This window comes from Solanum dulcamara, chromosome 11 (assembly GCF_947179165.1).
Source record: "Solanum dulcamara chromosome 11, daSolDulc1.2, whole genome shotgun sequence".
Lineage (NCBI taxonomy): Eukaryota > Viridiplantae > Streptophyta > Magnoliopsida > Solanales > Solanaceae > Solanum > Solanum dulcamara.
This window is the reverse complement of record NC_077247.1, coordinates 12,635,511-12,647,521: the sequence shown is the minus strand read 5'-3', so window position 1 is coordinate 12,647,521 and position 12,011 is coordinate 12,635,511.

Genomic DNA, 12,011 nt, shown 5'->3' with positions numbered 1-12,011 from the left:
ATATGCATTAGTACGCTTGAATATACTAAGTATGTGGGCATGCCATGCAATATAAGTTATAGGATGCAATGATCAATTAACATACATGATAAAGGGGATAAGTAAAAACATGGGAAAACTCTTGAATTTAATGCAATAACCATTAATTTATATCAAAGTAGACTAATGATCATACTTTAAATCATAATTCATGCAATAGGAATAGAGATCATAAAATCCATAAAATACCATACTTTAATTTGATAGAAAACCTTGAGAAATAGATTGGGCTTCATGGATGAAAGCATCAGTGAATCAATACCCACATACCTTATGAAAGAACACTAATTAATTTGAAAGAATTTGAGAGTTTTGATGGAGAGCTTGAGTGAATTTACTTGAAGTCTTCAATGGAGTCCTTGAGAGTCTTTTGTAGAGAGAAATATTTGAGTAGGTAAATTATAGAAGAATGATTAGAATTAGAAATTTAGGTTAATTTATACAGTTCAATTAGGTCCTAAAAATGTCTAGGTTATTTAGCTAACAATTAGGGAAAAGTTTAAAACACACTTATTAAAAACCCAACTCGGCTAAAAAATCCTTGCCAGGTCCGTGACGCAGAGGCAAGAAAGTCCGCGATACGGACTTGTCACGGACCTTACTGGTTTGTGTTGTTCTTTGAGAAATCTATCTTTCGATCTACGGATCCTAAAAATCCACCGAGACTATTTTCCTATAGATTTTGATCGCTTGATCGATATTCCAAACTCGGATTTTCTAAAAAGATTAAGGATAATGCATTATATGAGCGGCCTATTCCGTAGGCATTTTCAAGGTACTTGTGAGGATTTTGAGAGATATTACAATATCATTTTTCCAAACATGCATGTACTACTCAAGAAGGGTGGGGGCTAAGACACATCCCTATCTCACCTTAACCATGAATATAACAAAATTCTTTGGAATGAAATAACTACATAACTCGCCCTCGATATATGAGGACTCACCAATATTCACCGAATGGAAACTCTACTAGCCACGAGTTGGTGGAATGTGATCGTCGACCCTTACATTATGAGAAAATGTAGGCAATAATATACATTAGTACGATTGAATGTTCTAAGTATGTGGGCATGCCATGCAATATAAATTATAGGATGCAATGATCAATTAACGTACATGATAAAGGGGATAAGTAAAGTAATGGGAAAACTCTTCAATTTAATGCAATAACCATCAATTTATATCAAAATAGACTAATGATCATACTTTAAATCATAATTCATGCAATAGGAATAGAGATCATAAAACCTATAAAATACCCTACTTTAATTTGGTAGAAAACCTTGAGAAATTGATTTGACTTCATGGATAAAAGAATCTATGAATCAATTCCCACATACTTAATTGAGAACACCAATTAATTTGAAAGAACTTGAGAGTTTTTATGGAGAGCTTGAGTGAATTTATTTGAAGTTTTCAATGGAGTCCTTGAGAGTCTTTAATAGAGAGAGAAATATTTGAGTAGGTGTATTATAGAAGTATGAATAGAATTAGAGATTTAGGTTAATTTATAGAGTTAAATTAGGTCCTAAAATCCTCTAGGTTCATTAGTTAACAATTAGAGAAAAGTCTAAAATGCCCTTATTAAAAACCCAACTCAGCGAAAAATCCTTGCCAGGTCTGCGACGCGGAGGCAAGCAAGTCTGCGACATGGACTTGTCGCAGACCTTGCAGGTTTGCAAAATTCCTTGAGAAATCTATATTTCGATCTACGAGTCCTAAAATTCCACGAGACTATTTTCCTATTGATTTTGACCCCCTATTCGATATTCTGAATTCAGATTTTGCAAAAAGATTAAGGATAATACATTACATGAGCGGCCTATTCCAAGGCATTCTTAAGGCACTTGTGAGCATTTTGAGGGATGTTACAATATCATTTGTCCAAATATACCTTTACTACTCAAGAAGGGTGGGGGATGAGACACATCCCTAGCACACCTTCAACAAAAATCTAACAAAATTCTTCGGAATGAAATAAATGCATAACTCGCCCTTGATATATGAGGACTCACCAATCTTCACTGGATGAAAACTCTACTAGCCACGAGTGGGTGGAATGTGATCGTCGAACCTTACATTATGAGACAATGTAGGCAACAATATGCATTAGTACGCTTGAATATACTAAGTATGTGAGCATGCCATGCAATATAAATTATAGGATGCAATGATCAATTAACATACATGATAAAGGGGATAAGTAAAGTCGTCGGAAAACTCTTCAATTTAATGCAATAATCAACAATTTATATCAAAATAGACTAATGATCATACTTTAAATCATAATTCATGCAATAGGAATAGAGATCATAAAACCCATCAAATACCATACTTTAATTTGATAGAAAACCTTGAGAAATTTATTGGGCTTCATGGATGAAAGGATCCATGAATTAATACCCGTATATCCTAAGTGAGAACACCAATTAATTTGAAAGAACTTGAATCTTTTGATGGAGTGCTTGGTTGAATTTCCTTGAAATCTTCAATGGAGTCCTTGAGAGTCTTTTATAAAGAGAGAATTATTTGAGTAGGTGAATTCTAGAAGAATAAATAAAATTAGAGGTTTAGGCTAATTTATAGAGTTGAATTAGGTCCTAAAAATGTCTAGGTTCATTAGCTAATAATTAGAGAAAAGTCTAAAATTCCCTTATTAAAAACCCAACTAGGCCAGAAAATCCTTGCCAGGTCCACAATGCGGAGGCAAGCAAGTCTGCGATGCAGACTTGTCGCGGACCTTACTGGTTTGCGCAGTTCCTTGAGAAATCTATCCTACAAGTTTTGACTTCCTGATCGATATTCCGAACTCGAATTTTCCAAAAAGATTAAGGATAATGCATTAAATGAGCGGCCTATTCCCAAGGCATTCTTAAGGCACTTGTTAGAATTTTGAGGGGTGTTACAATTCCATTTGTCCAAACATGCCTTTACTACTCAAGAAGGGTGGAGGCTAAGACACATCCCTAGCTCACCCTCAACACGAATATAACAAAATTCTTTGGAATGAAATAAATGCATAACTCGTCCTCGATATATGAGGACTCGCCAATCTTTACCAGATGGAAACTCTACTAGCCACGAATGGGTGGAAAATGATCATCGACCCTTATATTATGAGACAATGTAGGCAACAATATGCATTAGTACGCTTGAATGTACTAAGTATGTGGGAATGCCATGTAATATAAATTATAGTATGCAATTATCAATTAACATACATGATAAAGGGGATAAGTAAAGTCATGGAAAAACCATAATGATCAAAGCATGTAAAAGACATAAGTGTAATTATGAAAAGAAAATAAATAAAGAATACATATGTGGGATAGAACCATAACCGACAATAATTCCACGTGAGCAATAACATGGAATCCCGATATATCCCAGAGAATGGAAGAAATGAGAATTTACTTGCCAAGGTAGACTCTAACCCACTAGGAAGGTCATGCACATACTCTATATGTGGATCCACTAGCTAGTCCAAAAGGAAAATCCTACAGTGGCACAGAGTTATGAGACAAGATATTTTATATAAGGACCCCGTAGGTCAAGCCCCCACCTCAAGTCATCATTCGATGCTAAGTCAAATTCCACGGAATACATAACATTGTAGTCATACTTAACATATATCATAAACTTGTTCATAAACTTCATCATGCATAGATTAGACAATTTTCATGTCATACTTGCAATGTGAGAATAAGCCTTTCGTCATCACAATATCATATGTGCATAATTCATGTCATTAGGTTCTTAGGTCACCAATTAAGGATCCTAAGTCACCTTTCTTTATAACTTGCATGAAATTCATAACTTGAATATAATTATAATCCATGATTATAATTGATACTTTGAATTTAGAGTAAATCTCAATTACGTAGTAAATTTGAGTGAAAACCATGAAATACTTGAAAATCATTGAACTTCATAATGATTATTCATGTAGATCACCATTTAAAATAGCTTTATTCATGGCCATTCACAATTCAACTTGAAATCATGCAATGAAGGTAGAAACATAATTATAATGATTATTGATAACAAATAAAAACATAGTTGAAACAACTCAATGCAATTCATCAAACTAGGGTAACAAACCTAATTGAAATTAATGAGATTTTGAGAAAAACCTTGAGATTCAATGGGTGAAGGGAACTCATGGATCTAACCCCACATACCTTGAATGAAATAAAACTCAAAATTGAGAAAGGAGAGTTGTTCTTGAAGAAACCCTAGCCCAAAACTTAAGGAAGATGGAGATATCTTGACGAACCTTGGGAGAGAAGTCTTAAAAGTGATTCTAGAGTTTATAAGGGAAAAGAATAAACTTAGTAGTATTTAGGACAATTACATAATGAATCTATTCCAATAAACGTCCACATACATGGATGAAACAATAAGGAATGACCGAACTACCCTTTATTTAATTGAAAACTAAGACTACACGGAGGACTCATCACGGTCCGTGATCCTACCACGGCCTTTAGTGGTGCTATGGAGTTAGATATGGTCTTGAATCTTGGGGCTGCAGGGGAAGAGTTCAAGATTTCCTCCATGGTGACCTTCACGGTCTATGGAGATCATTACGGTCTGTGAATCATGGGCTGGTGCAGGACCTACATGAGGGTGTGTAGGAACGACTACCACAGAACCCACTATGGCCCATGGTGGTGAGGCATGGTACCTGCCTTGGGAAATATTTCTAAGGGTCTTAGGGGAGGGCTCACCATGGCGGGTACCACGGTTCGTGGTGCTCACCATGACCCGTGGTCCCTTATAGTGGTCCCTTCTCTACAGGTTTAGAAACACCCCACGGTGACTCACCACGAGCCTCGGTGCTGACTACGTCCCATGATAGACTTCATGGTCATCACCTAGTGCCAAAATCTGCATTTTTCTGGGATTTCATCTTTTCTTCCTCATTTTTCTATTTTCCAACTTCCGAGGCCTTATATTATGACACTCTTAGAGGCTATTGTGGACACAATATTCTGGGTTTCCTTTTTATAGCTTTCAGTTTCCAATCCATAGTTTTGGTATGTATATATATGTGTGTCTGCATGTATATTTTCATATGCGGCTCGTCGGATAGCTAGTACTTTATCATTTTAGCTTATCTACCTTTGTTTATATGACTTATTTTTATTCAGGTCATGACCTTAACGGTCCGGGCTTAATATTTCAAGTGTTGTGTTACCCGATAATAACCCTATCTGGGATGATAGAAACAAGTACCCCGTGAAGATGAACCACCTTCCAAATATAGATACAAGCCAACTTCTTAGTAGTGAAAGAAGTATGAACGGTAACTCTACCACTCTTTGAAAGAAAATTAAACCCTAAAAGTATTTAATAGAGTAGTAAGCTTTAACTTCTTACCATAAGGTAATGCATGTGTACATGATAACGACAAAAAACTTACTTTCACCAGTTGAATCATTACAAATACTACCTCCTAATTTTATGAGTGTATAGAGAATGGGCTTTTACTCTCATTCTCTTTGAAGCGTCTTATACTTCACACTCACATAGGTGATTTCTAACGGTGTTATTCTATAGAACTGTAGCTTACCTGGATCACACCCACATGAGTTGGGATAATTTGAGAATGCACTTGTGGTGCTAAAGAGAATATTCTTGCACCTCAGACCTTATTTAAGGCTCGCCCAGTTTAGTTAAATAGTATGTTTTAGTGGCTAACTCGATCAAATACTATATGGAGTGTTTTTTGTGACTCTCCTAGTTCTGGGGTGTGACATCTACATTGAGCCACAATCGCATCAATCTAGAAAAATAGCATTGACCTCGAGCAGTTCATTTGTATTGGCCCCAAAATGACATCTATATTGAGCCCCTATTGCATCAAGTTATGGAAATTATGTTGAGCCAAGAAATACATCTACATTTAGTCATTACCGCATCAAGCTACAATTATAGATAACATAATGCTTGAATTGCATCAAAATAGATATTCTCTCTTTAATCATTATTTATTGCTCCTCGAGGTGTCATCATATAAAGGCATCATATTCATGGCAAGCGAACATCATTTCATGACCTAAGAATTTAATTTCTTCTTATCTTGCTTTGAAGGTGTTGTTTTCTGAAGGCATCATTTTCATGGCCTGTGGACATTATTTCATGACCTAAGGATTTAATTTCTGCTTATCATGCAATAAAGGCATAATTTTCATGGCACTTGGACCCCATTTCATGACCTAAGGATTTAATTTCTGCTTGTCATTCTCTGACTGTGTCATCGTCTAAAGGCATCACTTTCATGGCTTGTTGACATAATTTCATGACCTAAGGATTTACTTTATTCTTATCATGATCCATACACGTCATAGTCTAAAGGCATCATTTTCATGACCTACGAACATTATCATGATTTAAGGATTCAATTTCATGTATCATTGCATTAAGACATCATAGTCTAAGATGTCATCCTTACAATCGTAAGGAAAATTTCATGGTCTAAATGGGAATTTGCATCACGCTTATCAATTATTTCATAATTTATTTGATATATATGATCTAACCATTTTATTTATTTATATTATAAGCTACAGATTGCAATGACTCATAGACTACGAGCAAGATAAATTCTATTTTCCAATTCAAAGATACGACTTTTATTTTTACAAATCCATCACAACATGAGTCATTTTTCTTCTCATGTTGTTTGTACTATTTTATGCTCTTATATAGTTTTCACTACTTAAGTCATTCTATATTTTTACACTATTCATACTACCTCAAGCTCTAATCTTATCAATTCAAGTCGCTAGAACTCACTTTATCTTTTAGGAACTTTCTCGGTTCCTAAATCTAGAAATACACATGGACTGATTCTCATAAAACTTAAGATATGTAGGAGAGTTGAAACTAAAGTCTCGGACACAACATTTTTACCACTCTATCCTATTTTTTTATTCAAACAAGAGTCATTCCCTCGATTAGATAAAATCAGCCATTTCGTCAATGTTCTTAGCCCTATAATTCATCCTTCATTCTCGAGCAAAGAAAGAGAATTTTTTGTGTCATAAGCCTGACCCATTGTGAGTAGCACCCACACTAATTCTCTATTGGAAAAACCAATACTAACCAACTACAACATGCTTGTAATCCAAACAAGAAATTAGATAAGGTTAAACAGTTTAAAATAGTTTAAAACGTAAGTTCCCATAAACTCAAGTACGTTTATCAAAACAAGCCGAATTTAACTTCCCAGAACCTAAAAGTCATCATACCTAAACTCTATCTAAAAGTCTTGAATATGGGGATGCAACCCCAAAACAATAGACATAAATTTTAGTATCTAAAAGTGTTTGAGTCTGAAAAGAAAGGACTAAGAACTAAGAAGAATCCATGGCAACCTGAAAGAACAGGCCCACCCCTGAATTTGAACAATTATGTGTCCCTCAACTGAGGTATCGCAACAGCTGTCTGAATATGTCTTGTACTCAATAAATAAAGCAAAAATGCATTATTACGACACAATCATAGTGTATTGGTAGGATCACATCGCTAATTCCAGTAAATAGTTTATGAACAAGGAGCCACAACTTAGTAAAACATATAACACACAAGCACATCTCAGAATAAGCAATACTGGACTCCCAGTCCTTTCATTCAAATCATTACACAATTTGAGTGCAAGCAATTACAATAATCAGCCAATTATTTGTCCTCTCGTGGAACCCATACAAAAACTGTTAGTGTAACGGTGTTGTACCATTTCCAATAGTTAGTGTACCGGCATGATACCCATTCCAAATATACAAGTGTGGTACTCGATCCGAATATACTAGCATGGTATCCTATAAAAATGTACCAGCGTGGTACCCAATCCAACATGAAATCACATATCACAATCATAATGAAAATGAATAGCAGACATACTTGTACAACCAAGTAATATATTTATTTCGTGCAATTTGACCGCAAATATCATTTAAATTAATGTTCTTTCCTTTTTTCCCTAATCATATATCATTCATGAAATACTAACTAATTATTTAACAGGAACATATAATACAAACGGGAAAACACAGGCATTACCTACCTCAAATCAAGCTAAAATTCTCTAATGAACCTGAGTTTTCCCCTTTTGAAGTATCTTGGTTTGTTCTTTGTCTAAAATAATCAAGGAATACAAGGAGTCAATGAAAAATAGACAAAAATACCTGGATTATATCAAGATCCTAGCCTTTGTCCAATTTCATTATCATCTTACCCAACTAGGGCCATTTCTATCATTAATTTTAGGTGAAAACCTTCACCTAACAAAAATCCCATAGATTCTAAGATCTAAGAATCAAATTACAAGTTAGTGGAAGGATTAACTTACCTTTGTCGAAGGTTGTGGTGGAAAACATAAAATAAATATAATTAAGTTGACTCTAGCTCTCTAAGAAAAAAGTTGCAGAACTAAAAATGATTTTGGGACTTTTCTTGACTTAAACCCCATTGTCCCGCTATTGCATCTCTCATCTTGCTACAGTGGCCCTATCTATCCTGTCATAGCAGCTGGAAAGAACTCATAAACTCAGAATTTCTTCCCCAAGCACTCATTTCGTAGCACAACCTCAAACCTTGACGTTCTATTATATTCCATTCACAGCAAATTTAATTCTATGAGTTCTACTAACCTGAATTCACTTTTGAAAGGACCTATGGATTTATTAACATCTTAGCTATCAAAAAATATAATCCAAAATTAGACATCAATCCCAATACATTCCTGGATTTCCCTAGACCTCACATTATTTAGATTTCATCTGAGATTGGTCTAGCCAAAAAGTTTTAAGTTACTACTCAAAAGTTTTTTGTCCCAAAATTCATTCTCATTGGCTTACCCGTAACGACTTGAGTAGGTCTTTACAATCAATACCAATTTACCCATCACTCATCTATGAGTGATCAAATATAAAATAAATGGTCCAAGCCAATAGTCGAGTAGTACTTGAATCATCAAACAAGTGAGGGTACTTGCCCGTATGTCCTTCTCAATTTCTCAGGTGGCTTCCTCAATAGGAAGATGCTTCTATTGTACCATCACTGACTTGATCTCTTTAGTTCTCAACTTCTAGACATCATGATGAAGAATTGCAATTGGTTCTTTGATGTAACACCTTGGGTGTTTACGGTTGTCCTTTATTTTGTGTCAAGGGCTTAGGAGCCTAAATTTGAAAAGTTTTATTGTAACATTTCTCGCGTATGTAAATGTTTTTTAAAAATAAATTTGATAAATATATTTTTGATTTTCTTCCTAAAATGCCTCAATATTTATGAAAAATTATTTACTTACGATATATTTGCACATGAATTAATTATCTGATTATCGAAAGAAAATTAATTATCTACCTCAAGTTATTCAAGCTTGTATTCAAGGTATGTTAAGGCAAAATTCTGATTTTTATATCTCACGAATCCTAAAAATTATAAATCATCTAATGAGTCATTTTTACTAATTTATTGTTAGAAAGACCCTCTGTGAAGGGCATTGGCATTTTGGCTGATTTTATTTTTGGACTTTATCTTATCATTTACATGCTTGTAACATTGTGAAGTACGTTTGAGAATTAAAATTATTTTTCTTAGAGTTTCTTATTCATTATGTCTATTAGCAAGCTACTGTCCTAAGAATGAGGCTGAAATGATGGAGGTTTATTTTGCTATCTAAAGGATTGTTAAGCTATTCCTTCTCATTGGAATTTATTACAACAAGGTTATTTGAGAATTATATTCATACTAAATTTTGTACCTTATTCTTTTGATTATATATTTGTCAAACTACCTTATTTCTAAACAAGCTCATTCTATTACCAATTTAGAGTCGTTTATAGTAAATAAAGATAGGCATGTCAATATCCTTTTGATTGCCTAAATGATTGATTTTCTAATTTGAAGTCAAGTCAAGAGCTTCGAGCTATTGTGGGTTATATAGGCCTAAATGGTTGTATAAAAGCTAATAAAGTTATGATGAGATTCTTGAAGCACCTTATGGACTTTATAAACATCATCAAGTTTAAATTATGTTTCTAAAGTCGAGTTAAGTGTTCTGGTTTATTCTGAAAGCATATGAGGTTCTACGAGACATTTGCATGTTATATGAAAGTGGTTACAAGATTATGAGAATAAGATTACCAATGTTTCAAGATTGCCTAAGCTCTTGTCATGCCCTACTATGTGCATTCGAAATTCATATCATACATGGAATGTTATGCATAGACTCTGAGCAATAATAGGATAAAAGGGGGACAACTTTCCCAAAAGACTATATATATTGTACAGATGGGCACATGTTGGCAATATGATGTTTCTGATGTCACAACCCGATTTCTCAGATTATGATGGCGCCTACAATGACCCACCAGTAAGTAAGCCATCTCATATCCTGGAACTGCAAGTAATAGGATGTTAGAGTAGAAGAACAACAATCTAACCTAAAATAGTAAAGAAATAATAAAAGTATATATGAACGGGCGGAAGTAACTAAATATATACAAACAAAAAGATCCCCCCAAAATATGGAAGTCACATATACAAAGCTATTAGTAAAAAAGTACAAGTGCCAAGAGTGGACTACGAAAACAGAGTTGTCTCAAAAATCAAAAGATAGTCAAAATGTATATACAAATAGAGATGGGTGAGTCTAGGACGCAATGTGCTCACCCTCTCCTCCGATCACGACCGCAGCTTGCTCCAATCAATGTCGATTGATAGTACTCGAACCTGCATCACGAAAATAGATGCATAATATAGTATGAGTATCCATAACAATAGGTACCCAATAGGCATCCTAGGCTTACTAAGAAAGATAAGAGAAAATAAACTGAAATACGAGTAAAAGAACATAATCAAAGACAGGATAAGAAGTAAATGTGGGTATGTACACGAGCGTACTAGAAAATAAAAGGAATGAATCTAACTAACTCCGTCGGGTTCCCATAAACTCGAAGGGTACACTCGTGCACAAATAAAGAGTAACCACCTACACGGACTCCCACAAGCCTGACAGATGCAAGAATAGTTAAAAGAAAATGAACGGAACCAAAGGGATTTTAATAATATTACCATTTCCCAGACTTGAACTCTACCATTTCCAAACTCTAACACCTCAACCCACAACCGAGAGTAGAACTCAACCATTTCCAAACTCTAACACCTCAACCCACAACTGAGAGTAGATGAAGACTTAAACTGAAATTTCATAAGGGAATCATAAATTTAACCACGTGCAAGCTAGACCACGGACTGCAACTGGGTAATTGTAGCAAATGAGTCGACATGAGTAGGCTAGACCATGGACTTTAATTGGGTAACTGTAGACAAAGGTCGAGCACGGGTAAAATAGACCACGGAATTTAACCGGGTAACTGTACCTAGGAAGCCTTAACACAGGTAAGTTGCACCACGGAATGGAACCAAGTATCCTTAGCTAAGAAACCGGTCAAAACTAAGCTGGACCGAAGACTTCAATCAGGTATCTGTAGTTAAGGAATCATACCAAATTAGAATCAGCGACCCACCATACATCACGGGGAGTGCCTCCAAACCAAGTGCCATCAATATGTCATCCCAGCCTAAACCAAATATACCTCGAATCTCTGAGGAAACTTTCGAAAATCAAGAACAGAACAATACAGGGACAATAGGAGAATAGGGAATTATAGAGGTAAAGTCACAAGCTGAGTTACTGCCTAGCTAAGGCTCATACTATAAGACTCGAGTCTTCTATATCAGTCTATAGGGAGCTAACCATCCTAAACGAAGTCAGAAAAGCTCTACGGCCCAACGACACCAAAACAATTAAAGTCTAAGGCAACACTTGTGTAAGCCTAGACTAAGGCCAAACATGCTCCAAACCATATAACCACAGGCATATTATTCACCACAAGGCATGGATAATCAACAATAATAGGAGTCATGCTTACACAGTCCAATAATTACCCGAAATA